This window comes from Scyliorhinus canicula, chromosome 4, assembly GCF_902713615.1.
Source record: "Scyliorhinus canicula chromosome 4, sScyCan1.1, whole genome shotgun sequence".
In the NCBI taxonomy this organism is placed as follows: domain Eukaryota; kingdom Metazoa; phylum Chordata; class Chondrichthyes; order Carcharhiniformes; family Scyliorhinidae; genus Scyliorhinus; species Scyliorhinus canicula.
This window is the reverse complement of record NC_052149.1, coordinates 220,346,420-220,365,190: the sequence shown is the minus strand read 5'-3', so window position 1 is coordinate 220,365,190 and position 18,771 is coordinate 220,346,420. Positions and strand designations below refer to the sequence as shown.

The 18,771-nt window shown below is 47.2% G+C and overlaps 1 long non-coding RNA gene across 5 annotated transcripts in view; it reads left to right on the top strand.

Moving 5' to 3' along the window:
- The window catches only part of LOC119965385, a 160,160-nt gene that overhangs the window by 14,077 nt on the left and 127,312 nt on the right, over positions 1-18,771 (top strand). For all 5 annotated transcript variants that reach the window (XR_005460507.1, XR_005460504.1, XR_005460503.1 and 2 more), the window contains exon 2: positions 12,050-12,137. This is a non-coding gene — a long non-coding RNA (uncharacterized LOC119965385). The remainder of the gene's footprint in view (positions 1-12,049; positions 12,138-18,771) is intronic.

Here is an 18,771-nt window from a genome sequence, read left to right as displayed (position 1 = left end):
GTTTTAACTATATAATAATAATAATAATAACCTTTATTGTCACAAGTAGACTTACATTAACTCTGCAATGAAGAGACTGTGAAAAGCCCCCAGTCGTCACATTCTGGCGCCAGTTCGGGTATGCGGACGGAAAATTCAGAACTTCCAAATTACCTAGCAGCACGTTTTTACGGGACCTGTGGGAGGAAACTGGAGCACCCGGAGGAAACCCATGCAGACACAGGGAGAACGTGCAGACGCCGCACAGACAGTGACGCAAGCCGGGAATCGTTGAAGCAACAGTGCTAACCACTGTGCTACCGTGTCGCACGGGTGCTGTGAAGCAACAGTGCTAACCACTGTGCTACCATGTCGTCTGGGTGCTGTGAAGCAACAGTTCTAACCACTGTGCTACCGTGCCGTCCTAAGCAGTGCAGTAGTAATACCACTTTTCAGAATTGAGTGACCTTGGGCAGGTTCCTGCACAATGAATGAAGGAGTTATTCAACAAACATTAAGTAACTTCGATGAAACAGAAAATGCTGTAAATGCTCAGCAGGTTAGGTAGCGTCTGAGGAGAGTAAAACAAAGTTAATGTTTCAGATCTGTGACCTTTCAGCAGAAAGAATGTTAATGCTGAAAATTCGAAAACATTCTCATTTTTAGGATCAGAATCAATGTAGAAATATGCAGCATGATTGAACATAGTGTGAAGCACCATCTCTCTGTCTTAGTGATAGATGTTAGTCCCAACCTCTTGTGAAAAAAATGAAAATGAAAATCGCTTATTGTCACGAGTAGGCTTCAATGAAGTTACTGTGAAAAGCCCCTAGTCGCCACATTCCGGCACCTGTCCGGGGAGGCTGGTACGGGAATCGAACCGTGCTGCTGGCCTGCTTGGTCTGCTTTATAAGCCAGCGATTTAGCCTTGTGAGCTAAACCATCCCTTACTGAGCACCACCCCTTCCTTCAGCCTCACCAAATGAGCATACCAATTTAGTGCAGTTGGTGCTGAATTAAGGGAATGTTTTGTGTTGTCAGCCGTACTCATTTAGAACTAGGTTATGAATTCCCAAGTCCCTTTACCAACAATCTTGTCCCTTGAGACCACAAATTTAGATGCAACATGATCAAACATTAGTTGGGAAATATTTTAAATAATTAATGTCATTAAATTAGTCTTTTTTTCACCAGTTTTCTCCTCTTATTCTCCACTTCCCTCACTCTAGTCTTGATTATTGATGCTACATTACTGCGCATGCCTGGTAGAGGGGTCTTATCTTGAAAAATAGGCTATGCTTCATATATGAGCCCAGAGAGTGAGCATCCACAGTTGATTTGACTATGAAAGTAAACACATCCAAGTCTTAAAAACCCACTTGTCTTTACCATCTGTGCAGTTCCATCACTAGAAAAAAATTCAATGGAGCAATGGATTATTTCCCTGTTACAGAATTGTACGGAATCCCTTCAGTTCATTAATGCCTTTAGGGAAGGAAAACTGCCATCCTTACCTGGTCTGGTCTACATGTGACTCCAGACCCACAGCAACATGGTTGACTCTTAAATGCCCTCTGAAATGGCCTAATGTGACACTCAGTTGCTTCAAACCGCTACAGACCAGACAACAAGGAGTTAAACCAGATGGACAACCCATATCGACTGAAGCACCAGAAACGACAACAGCAAACTTAGCCCTGTCGACCCTGCAAAGTCTTCCCTACGTACAGCAGGGGCCTTGCACCAAAATTGGGAGAACTGTCACACAGACTAGTGAAGAAACAGCCTGACATAGTCATACTCACAGAATCTTATTTTACAATGTCCTAGCCACTACCATCGCCATCCCTGAGCATGTCTTGTCCCACAGACAGGCAGACCTACCAAAGGTGTGGTGCACTGGTACACAGTCAGGATGGAATTGCCTTCAGAATCCTGAACATGGATGAAGTTCCATGGCATCAGATCAAACATTGGCAAGGAAACCTCCTACTGCCCTCCCTCAGCTGATGAATCAACACTAAGTAATGACCATTACTGACCGAGCTGGGCAAGTCCTAAAGGATACAGCTGCCAAACTACATCTGTGGCAAGTGGTCGGGAAAACAACAAGAGGTTACATGCTTGACTTTGTTCTGATCAATTTGTTTGTTTTGGACGCGTCAGTCCATGACATTATCGGTAGGAGTGACCACCGCACAGTCCTTGTGGAGCCAAAGTCCTACCTTCGCATTAAGGATACTCTGCATCGTGTTGTGTGGCGCTACCACCATGCTAAATGGGATAGATTTTGAACAGATCTAGCAACACTAAACTGAGCATTCATAATGTGCTGTGGGCTATTAGCAGCAGCAGAATTGTATTCAACCACAATTTGTAACCTCAGGTCCCAGAATATCCCCCACTCTATCATCACCATCAGGCCGGCGAATCAACCTTGATTCCATGAAGAGTGCAGGACGGCATGCCAGGAACAGCACCATGCATACCAAAAAATTAGGTCTCAATATGGTGACCCTCCAGCACAGGACGACTTCATGCCAAACAGTGGAAGCAGGATGCAATGTACAAAGCTAAGCGATCCCACAACCAATGGAGCAGACCTAAGCTGTACAGTTCTGCTACATCCAGTCATGGATGGCAGTGGGCAATTAAACAAACAATTGGAGGAAGAAGCTCCACAAATATTTCCATCCTCAATGATAGAGGAGCACAGCACATTAGTGCAAAAGACAAGTCTAAAATATGTGCAACCATCTTCGGCCAGGAGTGCCTGCTGGATGATCCATCCCGGCCTCCTCCGGAGGTCTTCAGCAGCACAGATGCCAATCTTCAGCCAATTTGATTCACTCTACCAGGTATCACAAAACAGCTGAAGGCAGTCGATCGTGCAAAGGATGTGCATTCTGATAACATTCTGGCAATGCTACTGAAGACTTGTGCTCCATAATTAACCGCACCCCTGGTCAAGATGTTTCAGTACAGTTTCAACACTGGCATTTATCCAGCAATGTGGAAATTGCCCAGGTATGTCCTGTCCACAAAAATAGGATAAATCCAACCTGGCCAAGTACTATGCTATCAGTCTACTCTTAATCATCAGCAAAATGATGGAAAGGCTCATTGACAGTGCTATTAAGTGGCACTTGCACAACAATAATCAGCTCATTGATGCTCAGTTTGGATTCTGCCAGGTACACTCAGCTCCTGACCTCATTACAGCCCTGAACATCAAAGCAGTATTTGTCTAAGTATGGCCTCAAGGAACCCAGCAATTCTGGATTCTGTGGCAATCAGGGAGAAACAGGAGAAAGATGTTTGTGGTGGTTGGAGGTAAATCATCTCAACCCCAGGACATTGCTGCAGGTGTTACTCAGGGTATAATCCTAGGCCCAATCATCTTCAGCTGCTTCATCAATGACCTTCAGTTCACCATGAGGTCAGAAGTAGGGATGTTTGCTGATCGTTGCACAGTGTCCACCAGCATCCATGACTCCTCAGATACTGAAGGGGTCCTTATCCATATGCAGCAAGACCTGGCAGATATCCAAGTGGTTGACAAGTGGGTAGTGACATTCATGCCACACAAGTGGCAGGCATTGACCATCTCCAACAAGAGAGAATCTAACCATCTCTCTTTGACATTCAATTGAATTACCATCATTGAATCCCCCACAATTAACATTTTGGGGGCTATGATTGACCATAAACTGAACTGACCAGAAACTGCCCATATAAATACTTTGGCTACAAGAGCAGGTCAGATGCTAGGACTTCTGTGGTGAGTAACTCACCTCCTGACTCCCCAAAGTCTGGCCACCATCTGCAAGACACAACTCAGGAGTATGATGGAATACTCTCCACTTGCCTGGATGAATGCAGTTCCAAATCTCAAACTTTACACCATATAGGATAAAACAGTCCACTTGATTGGCACCTCATCCACCACCTTCAACATTCACTCCATCCACCAGCGATACACAGTGGCAGCATTGTGTACAATCATTGCACTGCAGCAACTCACTAGGGCTCCTTTAACAGCATCTTCCAAACCAACAAACTCTACTACCTTGAACGACAAGGCCAGCAAGTGCATGGGGACACTACCATCTGTAAGTTCCCCTCCAAACCATACTCCATCCTGACTTGGAACAATATCACTGTTTCTTTGCTGTCTCAAAATCCTTGAACTCCCTTCCTAACAATACCACATGGACTGCAGTGGGCAGTGGTTCAAGTAGGTGGCTCACCACTCCCTTCTTGAGGGCAATTAGGGATGGGCGGTAAATGATGGCCTAGTAAGTGATGGACATACCCCATGAACTAGTAAAAATAAAGAATTCTGAGCCTAGTTGTATCTGCCCTTCACTTTTATCACCGCCCCAGTTATATTGACTAGTAATTGCCATTTTTGTACAAACAAGAATCAAATCTGGGAACACTGGTGATAGCATTGATTTCTACATGTAAGTCAGGTTTTGGACCATCCATTACTTTGCTCCAATGGTGTAGAATATCTGTTGTATTTCCATTATTAGATTAGGATTAAGATTCCCCGTTTAGAGATTGAAATTCTGCTTTGTATCCATTAGATTCCACATTAGGTTCCATTCTTGAGATCTTGGGAAAATGTTGGAAAGCATTATGAAGGAAGTAGGAACAGGAGATATTTAAAAAATCATAATGCAATAAAGTGGAGTCAACATGGTTTTATGGAAGGAGAAATAATTTTTAACAAATTTATTGCAATTCTTTAATGATGTAATACGTAGGGTAGATTAAAGAGGAATTGGTAGATGTAGCATATTTGGATTTCCAAAAATAATTTTATTTGGCATCACATAAAAAGTGACTTCATAAGAAAAGAACATCTGCTAATTCAAAAGCAACATAATGCGGGTGCTCAAAATGTGAAGTATAAACAGAAAATGCTGCAAAATCGGAACGGGTCTTCTAATAACTGTGAAGGGAGAAGCAAGAGTTAACATTTTTGGGCAAAGAACCTATGGTGTTGGGCTCAACATATTCGTATGATAAATGATTGGCTATCGAACACAAAGCAAAAGAGTTGGGACGAATGAGCTATCTTCAGGTGGCAAACTGTAACTGGTGGCATGTCATAGGGATCAGATCTGAGACCTCAACCATTTGTGATAATGACTTAATAAAGTGACTTTGTGTATTGTAGCTAACTTTGCTGACCATACAAAACTAGATGGGAAAGCAAGTTGTGAGGATGGCACAAAGGAATATAGATAGGTTACATGAGTGGGCAAACATTTTGTCAGATGGAGTGTAATGTGTGAAAATGTAGGTTATCCACATTGGTAGTATACAGAAGCAAAATATTGTTTAAATGGAGAGAGATTTTGGAGGGCTGCAGTACAAAGGGACTGGGTGTCCTTGAACATAGAACAAAAAATGGTAGTATGCAGGTGCAGCAGGTAATAAAGAAGATTAATGTTTTGTTGACCTTTATTTCAATGGGGCGGGGTGGCAAAGGATAAAAGTAATGAAGACTTAATACAATTGTATAGGGCAATGATGAGATTACACCAAGAATGCCGCATAAAGTTTTGGTCTCTTTATTTAAAGCAGGGCATATTTGCATTGGAGGCAGTTCAGAGAAGATTCAATAAGTTGAGATTTCAACTGATCAATGTGACCTGCCGTGATCCCTTCTCTGGAATGAGGTCAACCAAGCATACAACTAGACTCCTAATGGTATCTACTCTGTATTGGGAATCTTCCACTGCAGGAGGGAGGGAGGGGGGGGAGAATGTGGTAGCACTGCACTCATTGTATCAGCTTAAAAGGGTTTGGTCAGCAATTGACTGGCCATTATATATTGAACAATCAAAGTGATCTGTACTCTGCAGGAATGATATCTCAAAGCCTTTTCCATATCCACATTGGGCAGGACTTACAGCGCTCCCCCCCCTCCTGTTGCATGTTTTGCAGTGACAGAGGCTGCCTGGCATTGGCTGGCAGTACGATCTTCTGGTTCCCACCGCTGTCAAATGGATTCCTGGTGTATTCACTCGCCCATCCGTGGGGATTCGCTGTCAGCGAGTGGGACCAGAAGATACTGCTGGCGGGAATAGCCAGCAAATCCCAGCCCTTGATTTTGGGAAGATTGAGGATAGCCTGAGTTAACTTTTTCGGGGCAGAGATTTAGCGAAAGGCCTCTTTGTACCTTTTCCCCATTATTCCTAATTTAGAACCACCAGAAAATAGGGGTTTTTACTGTAGAATTACAGGATCTTGCAACACAGAAGGAGATTATTCAGCCTAGGAGCTATCCCATTAGTGACACCACTCGGCTCTTTCCCCATATGAGCTGGGGAGAATGCATTTGAAACCTTGGGCGGGATTCTCCCCTACCCGGCGGGGCGGGGGATCCCGGCGTAGCGGAGTGGCACCAACCACTCCGGCATCGGGCATCCCCAAAGGTGCGGAGAATTCCGCACCTTTAGGGGCCAAGCCCTCACATTGAGGGGCTAGGCCCGTGCCGGAGCGGTTGGCACCACACTGACTGGCGCCCAAACCGGCTCCAGTGGCCTTTGCCGCATGGCGCCGGGGCTGGCCGAAAGGCCTTCGCTGGTTCCCGCATGCGCCGGTGTGTCAGCTGCCACTGACGTCACCACCGGCGCATGCGCGCTGGGGGATTGTCTTCCGCCTCCGCCATGGTGGAGGCCGTGGCGGCGGTGGAAGAAAAAGAGTGCCCCCACGGCACTGGCCCGCCCGCCGATCGGTGGGCCCCGATCACGGGCCTGGCCACCGTGAGGGCACCCCCGGGGTCCAATCGCCCCGCACCCCCCAGGACACCGGGGGCCCGCTTGTGCCGCCGATCCCGCCGCCACCAGAGGTGGTTGAAACCACTGCGGCGGGAGAGGCCTCCCAGCGGCGGGACTTCGGCCCATCGTGGGCCGGAGAATCGCCGCAGGGGGCTCGCTGATCGGTGGGTGGTGTATCCCGCCCCCGCCAATTCCCGGGTGGCGGTGAATTTCTGCCACAGCGGGGGCGGGATTTTCGGCGGCCCCGGGTGATTCTCCAGCCCTGCGGGGGGGTTGGAGACTTTCGCCCCTTGGTCTAATCAGTGAGTCAGAATGAGCACATTGCCTATTCAGTCATCACCTGTTCAGGTAGAGCAGAAAAACATACCTCAATCTGTATGTTAGGCCATACCAGATGTACATCTCAGTTCTATATTGGAGTAAACTCAGACACAGTGCAGAATCCCACTCTCAGATTAAGAACACAAAACAGGATATATTCCAACAGCTTCTCAAGCCTGTTTGGCATTCAATAAGATCATGGCTCATCTGGGGTGAAATTCTCCTGTCCCCGCCGTGGCAGAAATTCTCCGCCACCCGGGAATTGGTGGGGGCGGGAATCACGGCCCGCTGATCGGCGTGCCCTCCGCGGCGATTCTCCAGCCCGCGATGGGCCGAAGTCCCGCCGCTGAGAGGCCAATCCCGCCGACGTGGTTTCAACCACCTCTGGTGGCAGCGGCATTGGCGACGCGAGCGGGCCCCATGGCTCCTTGGGGGCGTGGGACGATCGGACCCCGGGGGGTGCCCCCACGGTGGCCAGGCCCGCGATAAGGGCCCACCGATCGGCAGGCGGGCCAGTGCCGTGGGGGCACTCTTTTTCTTCTGCCGCCGCCACGGCCTCCACCATAGCGGAGGCGGAAGAGAATCCCCCAGCGCGCATGCGCCGGTGGTGATGTCAGCGGTAGCTGACGCACAGGCGGATGCGCGAACCGGCGAAGGCCTTTCGGTCAGCCCCGGCGGCGGGCGTCAAAGGCCGCTGGCGCCGGTTTTGATGCCAGTCGGCGTGGCGCCAACCACTCCAGCGCAGGCCGAGCCCCCAAAGGTGCGGAGAATTCCACACCTTTGGGGAGGCCCGACGCCGGAGTGGTTGGCGCCACTCCGCTACGCCGGGACCCCCCGTCCCGCCGGGTAGGGGAGAATCCCAGCCCTGATCTGTGGCTGAAACTCAATTTTCCTGCCTGACCCCAATTCTTCTTGACACCCTTGTGGATCAAAAATCTGTTGAACCCTTCCTTGAGTATATTTAGTAGCCCAGCGTCTACTGCAGTAAAGAATCCCAAAGCTTAATGACTCTGAAAGAAAAGTTTCCTCCTTATCTTCATCTTATATGGGAGACCCCTTATTTTGAAACTGTGGCCAGTGAATTCTAGATACTCCCACAAGGGGGAAACACATATCCTGTCTTTCAAGGACACTCAGAATTTTGTATATTTCAATAAGATCACCTATTATTCCTCTGAACTCCAATGAGTACGGACCAATCTGCTCAACTTTTCCTCATTAGGCAGACCCCTCATCTCTGATCCACAACTTGGAGTGTTTTTAACCTTAAGGAATGTTTTCATAGAATCTGTATAGTGCATAAAGAGGCCACTTGGCCCATCGAGTCTGCACTGACTCTCCGAAAGAGCACTCCACCCAGGTCCATGGCCCCGCCCACCCCACCTTCTCTCCGTAAACTAACGCCGGTGGTCCCAGGGCACCAAGGTGAAATTTAGCATGGCCAATCCACCTAACCTGCACATTTATGGACTGTGGGAGGAAATCAGAGAACCCTGAGGAAACCTACGCAGACAGGGGTGAAAAGTGCAAACTCAACACAGTCACCCAGGCTGGAATTGAGCCCGGATCCCTGGCTCTGTGCCATCCTATCATCCAGGCTGTGTAGTTATGCTAACTTGCTGCATAGACTATAACTTAACTATTATTGAACCCCAATCTGCTTGAAAAGAATTGCAGTGTCTGCATTCGAACGAGGTGTATTGATCAAGATTCACTGTGCATGGAGTCTGATTATTCCAATCTTTGTTCAAGCCAGCTTTTTGCTCCATGCTCAGGATTAGGTGCCATGCCCTCAGTGATGGACTTGAAACCTTAAAGCTAACTTATCTATGCAGCAAGGTTTAAGACTTAGGACTTGATCCTTTTTTTCGTAAAGAGAATGGCTTGGTTCCTTCATTGAGTGTGTAAGGACAAGTGTGGTAATGTGTGCTGTAATGCTGGATTTGGTTTCTGAGTTTTGTGTGTGTGTGTGTGTATCTCCAATACTTCAACTACCTCTACCCCCGTCTCCACTCCACACACACACACACACACTCTTCAATAATATTTGAAGACTTGAGGGCAAACATTTCCTTTCCCTATTACTTGTGATAACATTTTAAATACAGTCTTAACGGAAAGGGTTTTGGTTTTGCTATACATGTTGAGTAGTGGAAATTTTCCCCTTGGTACCCATGTGCATCAGGTGCATCAATTTAAACTGCTGTTGAATTCGCTACACACTCAAATCTCAGCAGATTCTCTCAAGTGCCTACTCAACTCCTGGGTTAACAGAATGAATAAAATCCTTTGGGGACTGTAGGAGAATGTCCAATGTGAGTACATAACATTTTGGTTTTATAGAGAGAATTCTGTGAGCACCTGAGACACTTTCTGCTTCCATCTGTCTTTCCTTAATTACAGCTGCAGTGTGTTCACCAAGCATCAGATCTCTCCGTATATAATTAACAAAAGCAACATCTATATTTTGAGTGTTGCGGTTAGAATTTATTCCGCCAAAATGTGAGGCGGTAACTGGCTTTGACATTTCCATGAAGGTCACCGACTTCTTTTTATTACTGCAGGGAACCTCCTGTGAGTGGTAACATTATTATGAATTTACTGTCAATTGTGGTGTTTTACCGCAGTGGTAAAATACGCTTCTGTTTACTGCCATCACCTTGAAGCATCCACTTACTAATAAAGATCAGTTTAACTGAAACCAAAGCAAGCAGTTACCAGAAGAATAGATAATCCTCCTGACAATTTTAGGCGGTGTTTTATGCCTCCCCATTTTCTCTGTGCTGGCACATATCAGGAGCAGTGCATTCAAAATGAATACGCTGCTCCTGACTGGCCCCAGGTGCATCCACATTTCTTGCCCCAGAATTTCCACGGCTGGGTCGAAAGCGAAGAGAAGGAGGAAAAGCAGAGCACAGCTGCAGGTGTGAGAATCCTGCAGCTGAGTTCCAGCCTTTTGCCTTCTCCTGGATGTTCTTGGACATTTCTGCGCTTGCTACCTGAAGGGCAATTCTTAATTGCACCAGCATCCCCTTGTCTTGACATCAGGACCATGAAAATTGCTGCCGTACATTTGAGAAAAGGTTAAAAAAATACAGCCTCAAGTCTTGTGTAAACATGGGGCGGGATTCTCCAATAATGGGGCTATGTCCCCACGCCAGCGCCAAAACGCAGTCGCGTTTCTCCAACCTGCAGGGGGCTAGCAGGGCCCTGGAGTGCTACTCGCATCTCTGGCTGGGATAAGGGGCCCTGCACTTCCGGTCGGGAGTCCGCACATGCGCACGGTGGAGGCCTGCGGCAGCCACGCTGTGCGCGATGGCGGACTCGGACCGCGGAGCGGCACTAAAAAAATAGGGCCCCCCCCGGGATCGCACCCGCCCGCAGATCGGTGCCACCCAATCGCCCCCCTGACCGTCTTTGAGGCCTCCCCAGTGAAGGATCGCCCCCCCCACCAGGGCGGCCACAGATTGAGTCCGCAGCCGCCAGCAGCCATTCCCGACAGGCAAAACGTGGTTCGAATCACGCTGTCGGAAACTCGGCCAGTTGTCCCTGGAGAATCACCGCGGGGCCTCTGTGAATGGCCCCCTACCCGCACCGTGTAGACTGCGCGTGTGTCGCAGCGATTCTCCAGGGACCGGAGAATCGTGGGAGCGGCGTCGCGCCAGATTTTGGCGTCAATGCCCATTCTTTGCCTCCGTGCCGGAATCGGAGAATCCCGCCCATGTTCTTTAATGTCAGACTTAAAGTAGGACTCGGTACTTGATATTTTGTTATGCTGAGCATACATATGTGTATTTTTTTATTCACTCATGGGATGTAGATATTATAGTATAAGGATCTGGTACATAAAGAATTAATGTGGGACTGAGTACAGTACTGCTGATACAGTGATGTAAGAGAACACATGACCCGCACCTAGAAGTTAGTGTAGTGTTGACAGTGGCATGTATAGAAGCAAGCATGGAAACAGCTACTAGCTTGGACCTTTGTATATAGTTCCTTGTTGTTAAAAATGTTAATGGTTGAACTACCTAAGATGACAAATACTTCAATAATGCCCACAGAACTATGTCCAAAATCCTAGAACAGATGTCACTGACAAAACCAAGATTTATTGTTCAGCTCTAATTGCCCTTGAGAAGGTGGTAGTGAGCAGCCTTCTTGAATATTGCAATTGCTATTGTCTCGATATCAAAGGGCTATTAGAGAGAGAATTGCAGAATTTTGACCCAGTGACAGTGAGGCAACAATGATTTAAGCCCCGAGTCAGGATGATACAGTTCCAATGCAGGAAGTTGTGCAACTTGGAGGGGAACAGGTGGTGGTGTTCATGTGCACCTACTGTCCTTATTCTTTTAAGCTGTGGATGTTGTGGGTTTGGAAGGTGCTGCTGAAGGAGCCTTGTTGAGTTGTTACATTGCATCTTGTAGGTGGCACACCCTGCTGCCACTGTGTACCTTTGCTGAAGGGAGTAAATGTTTAAAGTGATGGATAGGGTGCTGATCAAATGGGTTTCTTTGTCCTGGATGTTGTTGGGATTTTTCAGTGTTGTTGGAGCTGCACTCATTCAGGCAAGTGGAGAGTATTCTATCACATTGTATTAATTTATTTCAGTACTAATTTACTTTCTACTTTGCAAGTGCATTTAAATAATTTAAGGATTCTCCTCCTCCCCCCCCCCCCCCCCCCCCCCCCCAATTATCCTTTGTATGCTACAGTAATATATGAGCTGCTGTAGTGACTTATGAATTTGATCTGTCACTGTTTGGAACACTTTTTCACAATAACTCTAGTTAGGCTATCTACATGTTTATAGGCTAATGAATTACAGTCGAAGATATAAATTATTATTAAATAGGAAAGAATTACATAAACCAAATGCACAGCAAAAGTGAGAGGAGGTAGAGGATCTTGTCTCTTATTATTTTTCTTTTTGATCTATGAAATGGTAGCTCCCTTTCCGCATTGAAGAAAAAAGTCCTGGAAGTTGAAGAACCAAGAATAAAACAACTCCTTTTCCACATCTTCAATTAAAGAAAGGTAAATACATTTATTTGTGCACATCAACAATTAATATAAAAGTTGCTCTCTTTAATTATAAATGACTGAAATTAATGTACAGTTCAATTACAATAAAATATTTATACTGTTCATGTGGTAGGAACCATTGCAGGATCCTTGTGCATGTTCCGTATTGGAGAGCAACTGGTTAATTAAGAGACTGGCGGCTCTCCAGTACCGACACTGTCAATGGGAGCAGAAACCACTGGCGGTGATGCAGCAGGCCTCAGGCAAAACTGGAACACAATTAAGTGGGACAGGTTTGTCAGGACTAATCAGGGAGGCCCTGATGAGGGAGGGCAGGGGTGAAGGTGTTGAGGACAAGAGGTTGTCTTCTTTCCATTGCCGTGTCCGGGTCCCTCTGTTGGGCCCAGGGTGCCCACGATAGGGAGAAGCCCCCATCAGGATACAGGCCTGCCTGCCAGGGTTTAACTGGTACGATGGCCCCCCCGCCCGCTGTTGGTTGAAGGGCCTCAAGTATCCTCCAGACGGGAAGGCCAATCCCCATTCTTCCCACCCCAGACTTAATTGGAAGGCAATAGGCTCTCCATCCCATTAAGTAATTTTGCCTCATATCCCTTAACCTTTGTTGACAAAAATCTATCAATCTTAGATTTAAAAGTAACAATTAACCTAGTATCAGTTTCTGGTTGCGAAGACACTTCTACCACCCTTTGCACATAAAAGTGCTTCCAAACTTCTCTCCTGAAGGTTTGGTTTAATTTTTGGACTATGCCTCCTAGTCTTGAAAACTTTGATCAAATCATGGTTTAACTTCAAAATTCCAAAATGTGATCCTAGTTTCAGTAATGTTTCTCATAATTTGACCCTTCAAGTCCAAATGTAATTCTAGTTATTCTACCTACTCTCCCCCCCAAGGTCAATGTATCCTTCCTAAGCCTTGGTATCCAAATCTGTTCACAATGTACAGCAAAACTGCAGATCTGGGGACTATGTAACGTAAGCACAGGAGTGGCTGCATTTCCGCAAGTTCTCTTGCTAATCATCTTTTAACCCATTTTTGTATCCCGACACACAATGCATAATTATTTCATCCCGGGGGGTGGGGGCTCAAAAGGGGTCTGGCCCGCGATCGGTGCCCACCGATGGGCGGGCCGCCCTCTCTGAAGGAGGACCTCCTTTCCTCCGCCGCCCCGCAAGTTCAATCCGACATTGCTTGCTGCGCGCCGGAGGGGAGGATGGCAACCCCGCATGCACGCGTTGGCACCGGCCAACCTGCGCATGCGCGGGTGACGTAATTTACGCGGCGCCAAGGCCCGGCGTGCGTAAATGAGGCGGCGCCGCTCCTAGCCCCCCGGGGATGGGAGAATAGGGGCCAAGGAGCGGCCTCTGACGCCGGAGTGAAACACTCCGGTTTTCACTCCGGCGCCGGGACTTAGTCTCCCGATGGGAGAATCTCACCCAGTGTTTCCTGCCAGTGCAGGATGGTCAGGCAAGATGGTCGCTGATGCCTATTGGCACTTGGCTGTGCATGTATGTCACCATTTGCAGGAGTCACAGTACCGGTCGGAAGCAGTTCACCCAGCTTCTGAGCTCGATGGCGGGCAGGCAGTCGGGGCGCGGCCTCCTCGCTGTTTCCAGGAATTGGGATGGGAACACAGGGGAGACTTTGCATCCACCCGGTGACAACCGCAATTCCGTTTGAAGCTCCAGGACGTGTTTCTCCCAGCACTGAACATTTAACCGGGAAGGCAGCTGACAGAATACAAGCTTAATTACGCACCATCACTTCCACAACCCTGAGACAGGCTGCTCTGATAATATGGTTTACTGGAAGAAAGGTGCCTTCCCAAAAGGACATGGGAGAAAAGACCAAGAAAATTGTTGAGGAAATGAAATGCAATAAAGTGATCTGAGGGACTTTGCTTCTGGTTCTGTAAAATTTGCAATTCCAGGGCCATTGATCACTGCACATGTGCCCTGCTGCACTCTGCTCCCCTATAAAGATGGCAGCCACGCATAAAACTGCGCCTGCGAGGTGTGAAGTGTCTATTCCAAATTGGATGCAGGATGGAGGAGCTGATGGGAATGCATCTAGGCTAATGTGATGTTTCCTGGGACCAGAATGAAGTCCCTGAGCGATGTCATCCTCAGTAAAAAACGGTAGTGATCCTATAAATTAAGCTGTGCATTCATATACTTAAAAATGTTTCTCCCTTGTGGAATCATTAGGCAGGCTGTTAAATATTACAGTTGTCACCCACCGAGCCATTGCCTGAGGTAGTTCAGTGTGCGCCTTGCTGTTTGCAGATTTCTCTGCACTGTGTGCGAGTGTCACCAGAAAATTCAGGATTGTGTACCTCCCACACAAAAGTCTGGAAGACATTAATGAACTTGCAGAACGGCTGTGAAATTGGCAAATGCACATCAGTATAATAAATGGGAGTATACATATTGGAAGGAAAAATAAAGAGGCCACATGTACCCCAGGGGAAAAAAGTGTCTCAATGGGATACAGGAACAGGGGAATCTGGGGGTTCTGACACACAGATCACTAAAAATAGTAACAGGTTGATAAGGCCATTAAGGAATCCTAATAAAGCACAGGGGTCCGAGCGGTAAAATTGTACTTCAGGGGCGTTATGTTAAACCCTTATAAAACTCTCAGGGCATTTTGACCTGTTCTCACCTCCGCATTATGAATGGACATACAAAGAACAAAGAAAAGTATAGCACAGGAGTAAACCCTTCTGCCCTCCAAGCCTGCGCCGCACCATGCTGCTCGTCTAACATAATGTGGAGATGCCGGCGTTGGACTGGGGTGAGCACAGTAAGAAGTCTTACAACACCAGGTTAAAGTCCAACAGGTTTGTTTCAAACACGAGCTTTCGGAGCACGGCTCCTTCTTCACCTGAAGAAGGAGCCGTGCTCCGAAAGCTCGTGTTTGAAACAAACCTGTTGGACTTTAACCTGGTGTTGTAAGACTTCTTCCCGTCTAACATAAAACCTTCCACGCTTCCGGAGTCCGTATCCCTCTATTTCCATCTTATGCATGAATTAGTCATAGGCCCCTTAATCGTCACTATCGTACCTGGTTTCACCAGCACCTCAGGCAGCGAGTTCCAGGCACCCACTACCCTCTGTGCGAAAAACCTCCCTTGCACAGCTCTAAACTTTGCCCCTTGCATCTTAAACCTATGTCCCCTAGTAATTGATTCTTCCAACCTGGGAAAAAGCTTCTGACGATCCACTCTATCCATGCCCCTCAATTTTGTAGATTTCTATCAGGTCGCCCCTCAACCTTCATGTTCCAGTGAGAACAAATTGAGTTTATCCAACCTCCCCTCATGGCAAATGCCGTCCATACCAGGCAATATCCTGGAAAACCTCTTCTGTCCCCTCTTCAAAGCCTCCACATCCTTCTGGTCGTACGGCGACCAGACCTGAACATTATATTCCAAGTAAGAAGTCTCACAACACCAGGTTAAAGTCCCACAGGTTTGCTTTGAATCACTAGCTTTCGGAGCGTTGCTCCTTCCTCAGGTGAATTATATTCCAAATGCGGCCTAATGTTCTGGACATCTGCAGCATGACTTGCCAATTTTTATAATCAATCTCCCCCCCTAATGAAGGCAAGCATGCTGTGTGCCTTCTTGACTACCTTCTCCACCTGTGTTACCCCTTTCAGTAACCTGCGGACCTGTACACTCAGATCTCTCTTCCTGTCAATACTCTTAAGGGTTCTACCATTCACTGTATATTCCCTACCTGTATTAGATCTTCCAAAATGCATTACCTCACAGTTGTCCGGACTAAACTGTCATCTCTCTGCCCAAGTCTCCAAACAATCTATATTCTGCTGTACCCTCTGACAGTCCTCACCAGTATCCACAATTTCACCAATCTTTGTGCCATCCGCCAACTTACTAATCAGACCAGCAACATTTTTCTCCAAATAATTTATATATACTACGAACAACAAAGGTCCCAGCACTAATCCCTATGGAACACCACTAATCAAAGCCCTCCATTCAGAAAAGCATCCTTCCACTGCTACCCTCTGGCTTCTATGACCGAGGCAGTTCTGTATCCATCTCGCCAGCTCACCCCTGATTCCATGTGACTTCATCTTCTGTACCAGTTTGCCATGAGGGACCTTGTCAAAGGCCTCACTGAAGACCATATACACAACATCCACTGCCTTATCTTTATTAATCATCTTCATCACTTCCTCAAAAACTTAGATCAAGTTAGTGAGACAAAACCGTGCTGCCTCTTGCTAATATATGTCAATTTGCTTCCAAATGGGAGTGAATCCTGTCTCGAAGAATGCTCTCCAATAATTTCCGTACCACTAACATAAGACTAACCGGTCTGTAATTTACCGGATTATCCTTGCTACCTTTCTTAAACAAAGGAACAAGATTACCTATTCTCCAGTCTTCAGGGACCCCACCTGGAGCCAGTGAGGATACAAAGATTTCTGGTAGATCCCATCAGGCCCTTTTTGACGTATCCACCTGAATGTTTTTCACGACGCCCAACACCTCCTCCCCTTTGATATCAATGTGATCCAGACTATCTGCACACCCTTTCCCAGACTCATCATCCACCAAGTCCTTCTCTTTGATGAATACTGATGCAAAGTACTCATTCAGTACCTCTCCCATTTCCTCTGGTTCACACATAGATTCCCTCCCCTATTCTTGAGTGGACCAATCCTTTCCCTGGCTACCCTCTTGCTCTTTATATATGTGTAAAAAGCCTTGGGATTTTCCTTAATGTTGTTTACCAATTACTTTTCGTGACCCATTTCGCCCTCTTGACTCCTTGATTAAGTTGGTTCCTACTTTTTTATATTTCTCATGGCTTTGTCTGTTCCCAGCCTTCTAGCCCTTCCAAATGCTTCCTTTCCCTTTGGGACTAGGCTCACAATATCTCTTGTTATCCAAGGTTCCCGAACCTTTTCATACTTAACCTTCTTCCGCACAGGAAGATGCCAATCCTGAATTCCTATCAATTGACACTTGAAAGCCTCCCACATGTTGATTTACCCTCAAATGTCCTCCCCAGACGAATCAGGGAAGGTGCAGAAACTATTTACTAGAATTAAATCAGAACTCAGAGGTTATACCTGTCAGGAAAGATATGGTGGGGCTGTTTTCCTTCAAAAAGAGAAGACTGAAGATTATGAAAAGGTTATAAAAAAAATATTTTTATTAGTCAACAAACTAAAAATATGCAAAAGAACCCAAAAGGACAATCAAAGAACAACAAAAGACCATCATCATGACAACCCACCCGCCAATCCCAGCCCTCCAGTCCCTCTGACACCGACCAGTGACCACATCCCAACTTCCCCCTTTTTAACCCCCCCAAACCACCCCCCTTCACTGACCGCTCAATCCTCCTTGAAGAAATCGATGAACGGTGTCTACCTCCGAGTGAGCCCTTCCACCAACCCCTACAGAGCGAACTTGATCTTCTCTAACCGTAGGAATTCTGCCAGGTCGCTTACCCGCGGCGGGTTGGAGAATTGGTGGGAGGGGGGAGGAGGCGCAAATCCCGCCAAGCCCCTCTGATGCCGGGCCTCCGCTTCTCCGATTCTCCGGCGACCAGAGATGGCGTTGGCGCGGTCACTGCGGCCTCCCTGGCGATTCTCCGCGCTCGACGGGCTGACTACCTGCCATATTTGACCGAGTCCCGCTGGCGCCGTTTGCATATGGTCCTACCCAGTGGGAACTCGGTGTTCTGTCTGCGGGGGCCGCCCTGGTTGGGGGGGGGGGGGGGGGGGAAGGGGCATCCGACTCCGGAGGCGGGGGTTGGCCTCCAGAGTGGCCAGGCTCACGATTGAGGGCTACCGATCGGCAGGCACGCTAATTCCGGGGGTGACCTATGTTTCTCCGAGCTGTGCCCCTGTTGGCATGGAGACGGCAACTCATGCACATGCGCGGGCCTGCGCCAGCCATGCTGTGCCCTGTATCGGCAGCTGGAGCTGTGTGAAGCGCTCCAGCATCGTTCTGGCCCCTTGTGGGTTGGGGGATCGCTGCTCGTAATGGCCAGATGACGCCGTCATAAAATGCTCTGGGGTTTACGACGGTGTCAACACTCTGCCGCTAAAATGGAGAATCCCGCCCCCTGTCTCCGGTGGCTCCGGCTCCCTCCAACATAAATATATAAAAAGGAAGAGAGAGGTCTAAGTGAACATAGGCCTTAGAAAATGAATTTGGGGAGATTATTATGGGGTACAAGGAAATGGCAGAGGAGTTATACAGATATTTTGCATCAGTCTTTAGGATGGAAGATATTTTGAACATCCCATTAATAATAAAGAATATAAAGGAAGACTTAAATGCCAACACCATGGCATGGTACAGACTAGACCCCAATTTATGTGAGGAAACAGGACGAGTCCCCAACAATTTTTCAATTTGTAAAACTGTGAGGAAAGGATACTTCACCCCAGGAGTGTTTCCACTAACAATAGGGATCTTTGATTTAAAAACAAACTATTATTAACGCAGGAGGAGTAACCACATTGACATCGCAGCAAATAACTTTTCAATTATGTTAAACAATTCTTAAAATAAAAACACTTCAACTACTGACTTATACCTTATCTGTGTCCAATTAAGCAAAGTCTACTACAGGT